The 14,478-nt window shown below is 41.8% G+C and overlaps 1 protein-coding gene across 16 annotated transcripts in view; it reads right to left on the reverse strand.

Moving 5' to 3' along the window:
* BBX (BBX high mobility group box domain containing) overlaps positions 1-6,614 on the reverse strand; it is a 269,123-nt gene extending 262,509 nt beyond the window's left edge. For 5 of the 16 annotated variants that reach the window (XM_036998684.2, XM_036998683.2, XM_036998674.2 and 2 more), the window contains exons 1-2: positions 6,459-6,613; positions 3,207-3,278 (exon numbers count right to left, since the gene is read on the reverse strand). The gene's annotated coding sequence lies outside the window, so the exon portion shown is untranslated. Of the gene's footprint in view, positions 1-3,206; positions 3,279-4,138; positions 4,160-5,378; positions 5,523-5,939; positions 6,107-6,327; positions 6,389-6,458 lie in introns of those variants that run through there. The other 11 variants (XM_036998685.2, XM_073231706.1, XM_036998682.2 and 8 more) reach the window with 6 other exon arrangements.
* Between the last annotated feature and the right edge of the window lie 7,864 nt (positions 6,615-14,478).

A 14,478-nucleotide genomic window follows, 5' to 3' on the forward strand; every position in this document is an offset into this window, starting at 1 on the left:
TATTACTTAAAATATAGAAATCTCTAAAATTGGACAAAGTATGTGATGACTGCCCTTGGGGCAGTACAAACTCACTGACTGAATTACAGCCACAGACTTAAAGCTGGAAGACTCCCCAGTCAGTCTTCAGCCTTAGTCCTTACTACCTTCAGAGCAGTGTTTCTCAAAGTGTAGCCTGAGGACTACGAGCATCCAATTTACCTGGGGAATGTGATAAAAACCAAGTGGTGACATTACAATGATTTTATAATTTGGGTCTGTTTTCATTTTGTAATGAGAGGAAGGAAGCTGACTAAAAATACAGGAGAGATACCTCTCAGACCTATTTTAAAAGGTGCCCTCAGTGGTGAAATGTTAAAAAATGAGGTGGACTTCAAACTACAAGTCTGAGAAAAATATCTCCTTCTTAAGTTAAGCACCTGCTTAGTTTAAATCTTAAAATATAGGTATGCCACACTGGTGGTGATGTAATATGCCAAAATTAACTGTTTAAATTTAGTAACTTGGACCATTTAACTATCACAATGTTAAACATTTTTGTAAGACAACAATTTTAGGGATTCCCTTTCAAAGAGCAAAAACAGGCATATCTGTAATAAGACTATTTTCAAAAAGTTTTTTAATAGGATTGGGCTATGAAGAAGTCTTTATTACTTCTATTAAAAATTTCTAATATTCACGGTAAGATCCACTTAATATGGCCCTTGCTTCACCCATGCGCTGTATGAAACATAGGAAACCGTAAATTTTGTTGCCCATTGATTACTAATTAGAAATTGTTGTAATTTTACTGAAAAATACAGCTTTATAAATACTTTAGCTGCTGAGTTAGATTTTCATTAGTTGTGACACATTATTTAAGCCTGTTGTTCCTTCTTTTTTAAGTACATACAAGAAAAACCTTATCAATTACATTCTTATAGCACAAGCAAAGCATAATTATATGTTCATCCTAGTTTTCACTCAAAGCTACATTCTAAATTCAGTGTCTAAACAAATCTTCTGTTTCAATGGATTAAGTATAAAGATCAAATCTATAAGGTCAAAGGTGGTATATATTCTTTTCAAGTTGTATAGTAATTACACGTATAGTAAAAGCAGAGCTATCTCACAAACTCTTAAACCTGGAGCATTTATTCTTCTTTAATTTGGATATGAAGTTCAAAATGGATTTTCAAAGAGAACTGTCAGAATCGCAAATCTTAGTTAATATCTAAGTCTGTAATGTTACGATTCTTCCAAAAACCGCCACCATACCTCCTACCTACAAAGATGTAGCACTAAGAAACAAATCCACGAGCCCCCTCTTTTCAATAGTTAGCATGAAATGTAAAATGCAAACTAAACTTCAGTTTCAGGGATTACTAGAGATATGCAGGATAATAAATGGGACATTTGGAAACTCTTGGACAGGCAGAAGCAAACCTCTATCTAAATCCTTATTTTGATAATTAAGCCTCAAATAGAACACATTTTGGTCACAAATAACTGGTAATTAATTGTCAGGGTGACTTTTTTAGATCACTACTACAAGTTGTACACTAAAAAAATTACTCTGACTTCAAAGGCCAAGACTGTTCTTGAAAATATTGCTTTAATGAAGCAGTTATTTGATATCTCAAAGAAAGGCAAGAGCTCATGAGATTGCTTTTTGTTCTGGAAATTACTGATTCCCATTTTAAATTTTGAATTGGTCAAATATATTTCCATGGGGGAAAATTAACATTAAAAGTTTGCTCCAGTGAAACAAAATAATGTGCCTCACATGTATAAATGTGGTGTTCTTTAGTAATCAGGAATGCATTTTGAAAATTCTTGCCATATGTTCAAAAATGAAAAACTTCTCTTACAAACAAGCTTTAAAAAAAAGAAAATCAAAGACACTGAAATATTTTGGTGTGCCCTAAATTAACCTTACAGAACCATCTCATTCTGACCATTATGTGGTATATTAGGAGGTTATCCGAACTACCTGAAATAATGTGATGTATTCATTCTGTACAAGATGCTCAACACAGAACTTATATTATACAGAACTAAGGAAGGTTCCCAGCAATGTCAAAGTATATTTTGCTTCTATCTGGAAACTACCAGAAAAGGCAGGTCTTCAAACTCAATTCCTCTTAGTACTAAGACAACCTTTTCATAATGTATAGAATATCCCAGGAAGCCAGTGAACAAAACAGATAAAGTCCCTTTTTCTTTTATGGAAAACTGAGATCAAGTCCCCATTCATTTACAAAATACAATCTCTTATGTTCACTGTGGCAATAATACAAAGCACTACAGCTGATTTACACAATTTAGTAACCAGTTGTCTTCACATATCAGCAACTTGAGCATGTCTGAGGTGTTCCTTACAATGGAGAAACAAAACAGCAAGTTGGTTTTCTGAAGTTTGGACTCACAGTACTGCTTTCAAATGTTCTATAAATCCTCAGTTTTCATCTAGACCATGACTTCTCACAAACTTTTCAGGCACTTGCCCCACTGTTATTTCACCAATTTTTCCACTTGAGAGGGATCTATCTGAAAACGGCACTTAACAGATTTCAAAGTCGCTGTTTATTGCATACTCAGGCTGTTAAAATGCACCAAATTTCTCCAAATAGATAAATTTTTAAGGAAGTTATGATCAATTTGGACACAGTCATTTGCCTTTTGAATCAAGCTGGTACACTAAGTGCTAGATTTGCTTCACTGGCCAGTCCACCCTTTCCTACCACCAAAGTTTCTGTCCCAAACAGCACAAGAGACCCAAGAAAGAGCCTAAGAAAGAGTAAGCAAGTATCAGTCAGAGTAATTACAGAGGCCTTCTGCACAATGATTCCTTGGGTTTTTAATAATTCCCCTCACTCATATGCTATAATCTTTCTACAATATTATCTAGCATTAAATTTCCTAGGCCTTCAACTCTGTGTAAAACTTCATTATCAATTAGAATGCTGGAAAAAACAGTTTTCAAATGACAATTATTTGCAGAAAAATGTGAATTGAATATTTAAACTATCTTAAAATAATAATAAGGGTAGCTGAATTCTAAATACTAAGAATCATAAATTGACTTTTACTGTGGGAGTCTCAGTGAGACAAGTTTTCTGGGATGTTGCAAGCCAGTGAAGCATCTTCCTATGTGAACAGCAAAGGCCCTCATGTCATTACTAATGGCCATCCAGCTTCCCTGCATAAGGAGTTTACATACTTACCCAGGAAGGCAAATGGAAAGTGCACAGGGAGGAAGATGAACTGCGGCAAAGCCTTTGTCATATGATAGTGACCTATAAAGTATCAAATAAAGGCACATCATCAGTACGGTAGAGCTTTACAATAAAGTCCCAACTCCTGCAACACCTATGAAGAAGGACCGGGAAACCTAGGAGTCCAGTTCCCCACCAATCCCTCCCCTCTCTCTATCCCCACCCCCACACGAAAAGTGTGGAGCAATAAAGGCAAAGAAGCTCCCGGTATTCAAAGGGCAGAGGCTGAGGGTAGCCCGGCTGGCATTCCAGGGTGTCTCCAGCACTCTCGCTGCCTACTCCCCGTATGTACAAAGCAGAAAGTTGATCCTTTCTGCAAAACCAAAACCCACACCGCGACCATTCATCAACTTGCACAAGTGATCACCCAGGTCAAATACACCAGTAGCCAAATCATAGCAATCGATAGGTAGCCCGAGCCTCCCCCGTGCCCAGGACCCGGCCGGAGGCAGCACGGCGAAGGCAGCGGGTCCAGGTAGCGCAGTCCTCAGCCCTGCAGACCTGAGCGGCCACAGCCGTCGCCCAAATGCCCGGCCCCGGTCACAATCCCGAGATTGGAGATCGGAACCGAGCAACGAAATACATTCGCCAGAGCCCCCGGCGGCAAGTGCAGAGCCACCAGGTCTCCGAGGTCGGGGTGGGGGGAGCTAGGAAACCGAGAGGGAGGAAGGGAGCGAGGGCTCCCACCCCGCCTTTGTTGCTGGTCACCATCAAGTTTGCATCTTAGTACAAAATGTCGATCTTAAAGGCTGACAAGACAGAGGCAGAGGCACAGGGAGAAAGAGAAAGGGAATAGAGTCCATCTTGCTTTGGGGAAGAGGGGAGAGGAAAAAAAATGAAGTACAAATCCCACACTCCGGGTGTAAAAGTCGGCTAAACACCTTTTCAGAACGGAGGAGCAACGAGTGGGGTGTCCCCGTCCCCGTGCCCGCTCGAACCGGCGGCAGTCTGGGCAGAAAACGCCTCCCTCTCCTCCTCTTCCTCCTCCTTCCCCTCCTCCTCCTCCTCCCTCTTCTCCTCCTCCCGCGGGCCCGGGCGAAGATCCCGCCGCCACCGCCGCTGCCTCCGCTGCCCCCCGGGGAGGCACCGCCGCCCGCCCGGGCGCTGCCATTCCGGGCTTGGACCGCGCGGCGCGGCGCGCGTGGGGCCGGGAGCGGGGTGGCCGCGCGGAGACGTCCGCGCCGGGGACCCCCGCACGCCCTCGCAGGGGGGCTGGCTACAAAAGTCGCGCGAGCAGAGGTGGCGGCGGCGCGCAGAGCAGAGGGCGCGCGTGGGGGCCCCCACGCCGCGCACGGGCAACCCCAGGGGATGGAGAAGAACGTCCCTCCCCGCGTGGGGAAAGTACCCCAGTCCCCGACAGCCCGGCGTCCGCGGCCGGCAGAGGAGGACTGGACGTGTCATTAGCAGGACAGGCAATGGTTTCAAAGCCCCAGGCCAATGACCATTAGCAGGGGCAGAGCTCGCTCAGTCCCCATCCCCCACAACCTCCACCCACCTTCCCCTTCGTACCGCCCCCCACCTCCACCCCACCTCGCGAAACTTTTCAACAAGATCCACCTGGACTAATTTGTCCTCAGACAGTTAAAATATTGACGAGACCCTACACAACGGGTGGGAAAGGGAATGCACGCTTTATTTTCCTTTCTACAGAAAGGAAAGCAAAAAATAGCTTCTCTCTCCGTCTCTCCCTCTCCCCCCCCCTCTGTCGTACATGTTGTGTCTTAGCTTTTTGCATCGTTTCGTTTTACCTTCCTCATTTAGCAGAAATAATCGCAGATATTTCACACACAAACGTGTTCCAGATTCTTGGATTCAGGATCCTTCTAAATTACAGGACTCGGATTTGGTCTCAGTTATGTTAAGTTTCATACAATACCAAAAATTTTTTTTTTTTAATTAATACATTGCTGAGGGTGAGCGAGCGAGACGAGGTGGAGGAGGAAAAGAAACCTCGAGTCTAATTTCTGTAATTTACTGGCGACCCGGATCGCAGCAAATAGCAGTGTAACACGAGTGTGGCTTAAGAGGGCTGGGGAGCTCTTTCTGGAGGCATAGACCCCATTCCCGGATAAAGGATCTGCAAGTTTTCTGTCATCGCGACCACGCAATGCCATAACTTACCTTCAGAAATAAGACTTTAAACAGCCAAGGCCTTCCTCCTCTTCACCACCACCCCCAGCCTCGCTCTCTCCACCTTAAACTTATTGACACAACATAATCCCACATTCAAGCAAAATCCTGACACAGCCTCCCTCCTCCTCTCCCCCACCCCTCTTCCCTCCGGTTCTCCCGTTCTCTCCCCTCCCTCCCTCCCTCTCCCCTCTCGCGTTCTCGTTCTCCCCCACCCCCCGCCTTCCCTCCCTCTTCTCTCCCCTTCTCCCTCGCCCTCTTCCCCTCTTCCCCTATTCTTCCTCCCGGCTACTCTGGCACTAAACAGCACTTTCTCTACTCGCCGCGCGTTCGATTCGGAGTGGGGGGTGAGAGGGCACCGATCCACGGGGCCGGAACACCCAAATCCCAACTCTCCAGATGAAGGAGCGACCGGGCTGCTGTTCCCGGTCAGCGACGCACACGAACGTTCAATAAAGGCACCGAGGGCTGGCTCGCCGTACCTTCCTCCCCTGCCCCTGCGCCCCAGGCCCCACCTCCCCGGCAGCCGAGCCCCGGCTGCGATCCACGTACTTTCGCCGAGATGAAGTTTGGGGCTCCCCGGGCGGCCGCGAGCCGCCCGCCGGCGTGAGGGCTGTGTTGTTGTTTTGCTCGGGCTGCTCCTGCCCGCGCCCCGGCTCCCGTGCCCCCTCGGGCGGCGCTGCCTGAGCGCTGAGAGGTGCTGGCTGCAAATGCAGCCTGGCACCGGCTGGCCTACTACTCCCCAGCCCGGCCCCCGGCTCCCGCCCGCGGGGCACTGCCTCCGCGCCCCCCGCCCCCGCCGGCGCGGCCGCCGCGACCCTCGCCCCGACCTCTCCCGACCCAAAGTTTTGGCGGAGGGGGAAAGTGCCCGGGGAGTAGAGCGGCCAGCCGCTGCTCCGGACGCGCGGGGTTCCCTCCGTCTTCCTCAAGTCCACCCTACCGGCTGCCGCCGCCGCCGCCGCTGCTCCTGCCGCGGAGTCCTTGGGGCTGCAGCCGGCGTCTCGCAAGTGAGTAGGAAAACAGAAAGTGCGGGGCGAGCGCCCGGGAAGGGCTGCGGATGGGGGCGCTTACCTCCGGGCTCGCCGGGCGTGAGGCTGTGTGTGGCTCACCCTCAGCGGCCAGTCAGGGTTCCTCTATGGGAAAGTGGTGAGGAGCTCGCGGAGCCGCTCTGCCTCCGCTTCACTGTACACTGCTCCACATACAGTACATGCAACCCGGAGAGACTGAAAACACTCATTTTATATAAGGCAGTCTGCCATTGGTCCGCGCCTTGACAGACAGACCGTGCAGCCAAACAGAAGGCCCGTTACACCCAAACACACGCACACATACACACATTTTACAGAGACACACAAAGATCATCACATTTTCTATTTTCTAATGTTCGGGACCTGTAGACAGTAGGAGAGGACAGGTAGAGAGGCCCAGCAGAGTAGGGTAAGGGGGAAAAAGCCTGTCTGCACCAAGTTGCAAGGCTTGAAACTGGTGTCCTTTTGACTTGGGAGGGTTGTAGTAATAAACTACAACTCCACTGGATGTGGAAGTGAGGTTTTTTTCTAATCGCTGCCTTGTGGTGCCCCATGAAAGAGGCGTGCATTGTGTTATGATTTTACAGCCTGACCTGGCTAAGAAGTGGCCGGGGAAGGCTTTTATCAGCTTGAATTTCCTTTGTCAGTGGGTTAACTCACATAGGCCAAAATAGTACAAGATAAGTTTATTAGGACTATAATGTGTTGAGGTTGTTAATACTTCATTCGTAGGTAAATTCAGAAAAGTCAATAGAATAATACACAGAAAGAAAGTAAATATTTCGCAGAAATAGCCAATCTACTTTTAGTTGGTCAGAGGACCGCAAATCACCTGTGTGGGCATACAATTAACCTAATACGGTAGAATGAATCATGAAAGATTGGTATTGACCCCTTCCCTTAAAAACAGACCTTTGAGTCGGTATAAGTAAATTTATATTTTGCATCTTATATGTATCATACTTACATTTCATATTTCATGTCTTATGTGAACATCACATGCTGGGTGGCTTTTGGAGATGGTGAACCCTAGGGCTATTCTTTCGATTTTTTTTTTTCTATGAAACGTCTTTGGCAGGTTATATTTGACAGTCCTATATAAACAAGTCAACAGATTGCTGGGAACAAATGAAAACTGGAGATTAAGAGGAATAAATTCTGGATACAAATCTTAAACTAGCTGAACAATCTTGAGCAACTAACTTAGCCTCTTAAATGATCAGAGTTGGTTTGGGGTTTTGTTTTCAGTTTTTCTTTTAAGATGAAAATAAGAAGCTTCCCCAGTTTCCTTTCATTAAATGTTTATTCAGCATCTACTATGTGCCCAGCATTATCATAGGCCCTAGATATTTTCTTAAGATTCCTTCTGATTTAAGAGTCCATGAATTATTCTTAAACACAAGCATTTTTAAGATTAAATAAACACTACAGTTTTATGGCCTAAGTGAATAGCTTTAAAATCTAAAGGAAAGCTGAACAAGAGAACTTATTTCAAATCATTTTATTTCCTTGATGCCATCTTAATGTTTTTTTCTCACATCCATAAAGTTATGGAATGTGTGTGTGTGTGTGTATGCATGCACGCATGTGCATGTGTATGAGAAAGTTGAAAAGAGAAGCAGATACAGTAGCAACTTAAGTTTATGAAGTTTAGGAAACAAATAGTGGTATTTAGAAATGTGATGTTTCATTTATTTTTTTTAAGGAAATAATTTTTTGAAAGTGAAAAGAATGTAAAATCACAGCATTTTAACTGATAATATTAAAGTCTATATTAATGATAGTCTACATTTTACAGAGGAACAAAGTGTTCTTTATCTACACTACACTGTAATGAAGTTGGTGCTAAGTATTGTTATCTCTATTTTACCCATAAGAGCAATGAGATAGGGACAAATTATATAACCTAGATATTACACAGAATACCAGTGAAGAAGGAACTTAACTCCATGACTATGAATACCTAACACAAGTTTTCAGTAACTTGACAGCCCTTCCTTTCAAAGGACAAACTTCAGGGACAGGAGGCAGATGAAGGAAAAAAACAGAAAAACTTTCTCAGTATTTCACTGTGCTCTTTTCTGAAAAGAAAAAAAAATTAATGAGAGTCGCAATACTTAATGGCTGAGAGAAGTGTTGTGAATTGTTTGCTAATATATTTATGTTACGAAAAACATGAAAGACTAACCCATTCCCCACCCTTACCCATAGCACCAGCCACAGAAAAACATTCATTATTTCTTTACGGTTGCAAAGATTTTTCTTGGTTGAATTACATTTAGCTTAGCAGAATTATATAGAGTTAGTTTTCAAACTTATAGAACATGTATTGCTATCAGTAAAATATTTGAACATGTACTCTCAGTATATGTGTATTTATATATATTTTTTAATGCACTGCTGCATAGAAATATTACTTATTACTACAAAGCAAAAACAAAATGAAAAAGCGTGAGATAAAATTAAATGAGAGTTTTATTATTTTCTTCCCACAGTTCTGTGATACAGTCCTAGCACTGCCCCCTGGTTTTGCAGTCAAGTTTGGAGACCTCTGGCAGTGTAAGTGCTAATTGCCCAGGACTGATGATAGAGAGCCTAAAAAAGTACACAGAAATGACTCCTTCCAAGTCATTACTGCTCCTGAAAAACTGGTGGGTCCACAGAGCCTTTAGATTGGGAGAATGACATTCTTTTTTGAACACATATGTGTGTGTGTGTGTGTGTGTGTGTGTGTGTGTGTGTGTGTGTGTGTGTAGGTGGTGTATTGAGCATCATAATGGCAGTATAAGTCATCATTCAATATTTTTTTGATTCAGAAAAAGGAAAATTGCCTGCTTTTAGGAGAACCTATGAAATAGAATTCCAATTTATTGTATGACAGATAGAGCCTTACCACTAAGTAAGAAAAAGAGGATTAGAACTAAATGTAATGTAGTATCTTACCATTTAGGAAATACTTTTTTGATTTCTATTATCTCATTTAAGACTAAAAATCAAGAAAGTATATATAGCAGTGATACTCAAAAATTAAAAATATGATCAGGAAAAATAGCTTTCATAGAGTTTATTTTATTTTTATAATGTAGAGTTATAAAAATAAAAACAACTGTTTGTTCCCTGGGTAAAATGGAATTTAAAAAGGTCTAAGTTTTTCCTTGCTTGCATTCACATTTGATGATCAATTTCAGGTGGAGGTCACAAGGTTACCATATTCCTCCTCCTTAGGGCCTTGACTGTCCATTTTCTTAATTTGATTTTATATGAGTCCTTTATTGTAAGCCACATAAAATACTTTTAGGGGAGTAAGTTTAAAGGTGTGTAAATGTGTATGTACAGTGTGTATGTTGTTTAACTATGTCCATAAGTAGCATTTTATTTCCTTACTTACATTGCTTCTTTGTACAATCCTAATTCAAATCCTGATCTCACCGCTTCCTAGCTGTGTAACCTTGGAAAAATTCCTTAATCATTCTAAGACTCAGTTTTATTGTTTGTAAAAACAGGGATAAAAAGAGTAACCATAAATGAAATAATCCATGTAAAATGCTTAATCCTAGAACCTACTAAACATTCAATAAATATTTGTATCTGTTATTCACGCATAGAAGCCAATGACAGCTGCTGTACAGAAAGTTTTCTAAGGCCTAACCATCATATCAAACGAAGTTTATGGACCCTGTTGCAACTTACTTGCCATGTTTGCAATTTCCCTTTAGCCTACATTCTACCAACTCCAGCATCTTCTGCAAATAAAAGGTTAAAGCAAACACACTATGGGTGGCCATTATTAAGCACCTAAAAAGGCAAACTTGTAATAAATCACTCTGGGTAACAAGCCTTGTTTTGTGCATTGAAACTCTAGATAGTTACAGTGATGAAGGTCTGCCTTACATAATTTTTGACTTGTATTTGACCCTACTGAGCCTCCCTTTTTTTTCCCCTCTGTAAGAGAAAAATAAGAGAAAATCATACCTGTCTCCTCAAGGCCAATGCAAAAGGGACTAAAAATTGGAACTCAGACAGTTGGGCCACTTCTCAGTACCAATGTAAAAATTCATAATCCTGACGAGAACCAGTTTCAACTGGATACCAGCAGAGTTGGGATAAGGAAGCTAAAAGAGAATACTCAGCTTTCTTCGAGTGGTGGTAGGCAATGCCTCTTGAAACTCCCACTCTACTGTGATCTGTAGTATTTTATCTATAATAGTCTTAAGGCATTCAAATACCTTGCATTGTATTATATTATTTGATATTAATAGAGCTCTCCATTTGCTGGCAAATGCCTTGAACACAGTGATGATGTCTCACTCATCATATTGTTTTCCAGCAGTGGCCAGCACAATACCTTGTACATTGCCTAACATATAGCTCAACAAAGATTTGTAAAACAAGGAAACAAATAAGTAAAAACAAACAAACAAAATTACTATAAATTCTAAGAGGGATTAGAGATCATCTAGGGATGAGAGAGGGGTGCCAGAGAAGGTTGTAGATCCCAGGTATATTGTGAACAGAACTTACCTTCCAGGCATCATAAGTTAGTTGTACCTGCATATTATTTTAATTCTCTAAAGCACATCTAAGGTAGCCTAGCATACTTACTAATATCCACTTGAGGTAGTAGGTGAGACAGATAAGGGACCTTCTTTTTAAAGATGAAAAATCGAAACAGGGAAAAGTTAAATGAGTCCCTCAATGTTACACAGTGAGTAGCAGAGCTGGGTTAGTACTAAGGTTCTAGACAGCTAGTTCCACAAGCTTTCTACCTTATTGGAGGCAGTGGGGAGTCACCAAGGAGTCACTTAAGGATCACACCATAAAAATAGGTCCCTAAGTGGGTGATGGTTTTACACCAATGGATTTGAGAATAAAATCAGTAAGCACCAGTATGACATTAGATGGTCCCTCTAGCCACCATCTCATTAGAAGCTTCAATAACATTCCCAACAAGGATCATCTCCCATGACACATCCAGCTCCTGGGAACTCTCTTCTTCCCAAGACTATTTATTTTATCTTTGATATATCTATTTCATCTTCTGACCCTCTTGTCCTACAGAGTTCTCCCAAATATTTAACATAATTTCTCTCCTCTTAAGTGTTATCCATTGTTCCTTTTACTCTTCCCTTGTTACTACACAGAACAACTTAATCCCTTTTCCATGTGCTGCTTGAAATATGTAAAGACAGCCATCATAACTGCCTCCTCCCTTAAGTTGTGCCTTTTCCAGACAAACAGTCCTCATTCTTTAAAACATTCTTCCTAGGGCACCATTCTTGACTCTTGGTCCCCTCTCCAACCCTGCCCATTGTCTTTGTTGGTGTGCTCCTCAAGTGGGAGGTACAGAACAGGTGAGGGCTGAGGCAGTGTGCAGTACAGAATGACTATCGCCCCCTTATCCTTGATACAAAATTTCTATTCCTGCAGCCTAAGATGGAACTTGTTTTTTTGTCAGTCACATCACTCTCCTGACTGATACTGTGTTCATTCTCCCAAAAAACTGCATTTGTAATTGAGCTGTTAAGCCATGTTTCCTCCATTCTGTATTTTACAATATATTTAGGAGAAAGTGAGGTATAAGCCTTTATAATCCTGGCATTGTGTAGTGGTTAAGGGCTTGCAAAGCTTTGGAGTTATAACAACACGAGTTAATAGCTGGCTCTTACCCTTACTAACTTTCTGAACTTGAGCAAAATATATAACCTCTTTGCTTCAGTTCCTTATGTATAAAGGGGGAGGTACTATGTACCTTGTAAGGTTATCATAAGGATTAGATAAAATGATAAGCACTCAATAAATGGTAGGGTTTTCTTTTTTCTTTAGCTGATGAGATTCAGCCAGAATTCTATTTTGCCAACATCTTTTTGTATGCTGGTGATTTTATTCAAAATGTTTGCTATTGATCTCACCATCTTTTGTTCATTTACAAATTTGATGCCTTCTTCACTTTTTCCAAGTTATTTTTAAAAACATTATCTAAGGCAGAACCCAGAGCATATAGCTCCCAGTGGGTTAACATTGATCATTAATCAGCACTCTCATGGCCACAGTTGTTGAACCTGTGATAAATCCTCTTAATTTCACCAAAAATTTTAGAACTTAAGCCTAAAGAGATTTATAGAGAATAATACAACATAGCAATCATGTAGGAGCTTTATGACAACTTGCCATATTATTATATTACCTCAGATTTCTTTATAGGGAATAAAAATTGCATATGCAATTGAAGGCCCCCTCCTTGGTCCAACTCCTCTCCAGTTCTCCCCAGAGGTAACCATTATTTTGTCATATCACTCTCATCCTATCCATATTTTTGCAGTCCACTCATGAAAGTATCCCATGTCACTTTAGTGAAAGGTTTTATGAAATCTTCCTTAACTCGTGTTCTCAGAGAAGAGTTTTTGGTAAGTGGGTATACTAACTCTGGTTGTTTAAAAAAAACAACAAAAAAGGAAGAATATGGGGTGGCTCTTAGAAAGAAAAGAAAAGCTAGAGAACAAGATCTCAGAAAGCTCAGGGACACTGTCAACTCCAGGGACTGAAATCACTTTAGGAGAGAATATATTCATTATGATGAATTTGTTCGAACTCTTTTCTGTCCTTTCTTCATGCCACTGAGGAGTGGACTGGAAGACCCAAGTTTTATGCCTATCTTTGGTCAGTCAGAGGAAGACACTTGGCTTCACTCTACCACCAAAATAGCGTGGTTGCCTGGTATAGGGAGGATGGGGCAGTGGTAGAGGCAGTAGGGTGGTGAGTTAAGACAGAAGTATTTAGGTGGAAGCAGTGTGTTGTTAACACTTATTGGTAACATGCTTTTTCTTGGTGAGTTCCCAAATGTTCATTTTATAACTTCCATAGATGTTACATTAGTCTCTTGTATGTACCAAGTCTATTTTGAGAATAAAAGTAAACTTTAAGAAAACAATAGAAAAAAAAAAGGAAGACTACATACAAAGAAGGCTTTTAGGTTCCCAAAGTAACACTGGAGTCCTACTATGAGAAGAAGGCAAACAGACCCTGGGCAGGTGAAAATAAGAGCTTTCTGTCTGCCACAGCCACACTGCAACTGAACTATCAGTTCACTGACCCTGTTACCAAAGAAAAATAGATTTATTCTGGTTTTACTGACCTTGTGCTGGCTGTTCCTTTTGTAAGTACACACAGATCTTTCCTCCCCCTGCTTATCTTAGATTTCATTTCATTTCATTTCAAGGGCCCTAAAGCCACTCAAATAAGTTTTAAGAGAAAGGGGAAGTTATTGTATGAATTTTGGGGTCTCTCTCAGAACTCAAGGATAACCAGGCATGGAAAGAAAACTGCTTCACCTTCATTGCTGTCACTGTCACCAGGAGAAGGGCAAGGATTCCCCTTTTATGGAGGACCACTTTTTTGATGTTTGTAGGCAGAAACAGTCCTCTAAACTGAGTGTGGGAATGGAAGGATATAAGGGGTGATCTACTACATAGCACTTGCTGGGATCTTATCTAGACTCAGTGTCTCACTTACCGACCTATAATTTGCAGAATCCACCTTTTTTCTCCCAATCCCAAGAAATTTAACTAGAATTCCTCAGAATGTTTATGGCCTCATTTTATACCCACATATATTCGGAAATATATCATTCTTCTCTATTTGTTGTATTCTTTGAGTAGTTCCAGAAAGGATTTCAACCTCGTCTTTAACAGTTCAAACTTAACTGCATGTTTTCTCAAGACTCTCAGGTATTATTTAATAGATTTGGAGAATCTGAACTCGTTTGGAGTACCTAGGTGGTCTCACACTTTTTTAAACTTAGTTTTTACTTCCTAATACATTCTACAGCAGTCTGTTCAAACTAGCAGAAGAAAAGGAGGATTTATTAGAATCACTATATAGGTAAGGTTACAGCAAGAAACAACCAACAGAAAGCAATAATTTAAACCCCGAATGAAATGGTATTACCAGGGATTGGAGATAGGCAGTAGGCCTGGGAGATTGTCTGAAGGTGCAGTTAGGATGCAGGAAGTACAGCTGGTGGTAACATTGCTTTTTCCTGAGGTGGGATGGGATAGACAGGAGAG

This window comes from Manis javanica, chromosome 3 (genome assembly GCF_040802235.1).
Source record: "Manis javanica isolate MJ-LG chromosome 3, MJ_LKY, whole genome shotgun sequence".
NCBI classification, from domain to species: Eukaryota; Metazoa; Chordata; class Mammalia; order Pholidota; family Manidae; genus Manis; species Manis javanica.